Source organism: Cebus imitator, unplaced genomic scaffold, assembly GCF_001604975.1.
Source record: "Cebus imitator isolate Cc_AM_T3 unplaced genomic scaffold, Cebus_imitator-1.0 Scaffold786, whole genome shotgun sequence".
Lineage (NCBI taxonomy): Eukaryota > Metazoa > Chordata > Mammalia > Primates > Cebidae > Cebus > Cebus imitator.
The window spans coordinates 307,737-310,001 of record NW_016108101.1 but is presented as its reverse complement, the minus strand read 5'-3'; positions in this window follow the sequence as shown (position 1 = coordinate 310,001).

Genomic DNA, 2,265 nt, shown 5'->3' with positions numbered 1-2,265 from the left:
AAAAAAAAAAAAAAAAAAAAAAAAAAAAAAAAAATGGTTTATGAGCTGGGCGCGGTGGATCACGCCTGCAATCCCAACACTTGGGAGGCCGAGGCAGGTGGATCACTTGAGGTCAGAAGTTCGAGACTAGCCTGTCCTAGATGGTGAAAGCCCCGTCTCTACTAAAAATAAAAAATTAGCCAGGCATGGTGGTGCGCGCCTGTAATCTTCTGAGGCTGAGACACAAGAATCCCTTGAACCCAGGAGGTGGAGGTTGCAATGAGCCGAGATCGCGCCACTGCATTCCATCCTGGGCCATAGAGTGAGAATCTCAAAAAAAAAAAATTTTTTACAAATGCCTTGCTTCTCTGTAAGCTGAATTTGACGTGGCTTACCATAATTCATATCATATAGAAAAATATAGATGAGCTAATAAAATCAGTAGGAAGCAAAGGAAAAGTCAGGCCCAGTCACGGTGGCTCACACCTATAATCCCACCACTTTGGGAGGCCGAGGCAGGTGGATTACCTGAGATCGAAAGTTCAAGACCAGTCTGACCAAAATGGAGAAACCCTGTCTCTACTAAACTAAAAATACAAAATTAGTCACTCGTGGTGGTGCATGATTATGATCCCAGCTGCTACTCAGGAGGCCGAGGCAGGAGAATCCCTTGAACCTGGGAGGCGGAGTTTGCGGCAAGCCGAGATCATGCCACTGCACTCCAACCTGGGCAACAAGAGCGACACTCCGTCTTGTTTCAAAAAAAAAAAAAGAGGAAAAAAAAAGTCAGAATAAAATGAAAGGCCAGGAATAAGAACACAGATAAGCAGGTCATAGGGGCTTACACAGTTATTAAAATTGGGTCATACGTTTGGCTGTGAACTTCCTGGTGGCCAAAACTAAAAGGAAAACACATGTATGTGCTTTTCTCACTGTCTCTAAGAAGAAACACAGTGTTCCTGGAGACTCAGTGTTTCCCTAGTTCCAGGTTTCAATTTTTCAGGGGCTTTATATAGTGATTTTGAGTAATAAGCAATATCCTTGTATTCATTACCTATGGTTGGGTAAAAATCACCCCAAATTTAGCAGCTTAATAAACAATACACTTTTTTTTCCCTCACCGTTTCAGTAGGCTTGGAATCTGGGTGAGGTTAGCTATGTCCTCTGGCTCAGGCTCTCACAAGGATGCAATGAAGCTGTCAGTCAGGGCTGCAGCTCTCTCAGGGCTTCAGGATCCTCTTTCAAACTCACTTCCATGGCTCCTGGCAGGCCTCAGGTCCTCTCTGTCTGTTGGCTGGAGACCTCAGTTCCTGTCCACTTCCACCTCTTCCTAAGAAGCAGCTGGCTTGCCTCAGGGCTAGGGAGGAGAAAGAGGAAGAGAGAGAAAATGAAAATGAGAGAGAGATCACAGTCCTTTTTTGTAACCTAATCCCAAAAGTGATATCCCATCACTTTCACATATTCTATTGCTACTTAGAAAATAGCACCTAGGTCCAGCAAGGCGCGATGGCTCACACCTGTAATCCCAGAATTTTAGGAGGCCAAGGTGTGTGGATCACCTGAGGTCAGGAATTCAAGCCCAGCCTGACCAATATGGTGAAACACCGTCTCGACTAAAAATACAAAAATTAGCTGGACGTAGTGGAACACGCCGGTAATCCCAGCTACTTGGGAAGCTGAGGCAGGAGAATCCCTTACACTCAGGAGGAGGAGGTTGAAGTGAGCTGAAATCGCACCATTGCACTTCAGCCTGGCCTAGAAGGCAAAACTCTGTCTCAAAAAAAAAGAAATAAATAAAAGAGTCCCAATAGTCCCTAGGTCCAGCCCATGCTCAAAGGGAGAAGATTATACAGGACATGAATATGAGGAGGCTGTTTACCACAGTCCTCAAAAACACCCTTACTGTGCCCTCTCACAACATTTTGAGAGGCTGAGGCAGGAGGATTGCTTGAGGCCAGCAGTTCGAGACCAGCCTGAACAACATAGGGAGCTCTGGTCTCTGCAAAAAATATACAAAATTAGCCGGGTGTGGTGGTGCATGCCTGCTGTTCCAGGTACTTGGGAGGCTGAGGGGAGAGGACTGATTGAGCCCAGGGGTCTTGGGACAGAGGTGTGGGTTGAGGCTGCAATGAGCCAACGTTGCCCCACTGCGCTCCCACCTGAATGACAGAGTGAGACCCTGATTTAAAAAAAAAAAAAAAAAATCCTCACTCTGCATCCCTAATGATTTTCATAATTCTAAGTGGACTCCTGCATCTTCCCTTCTTATTGATTCCTTTACTCAGT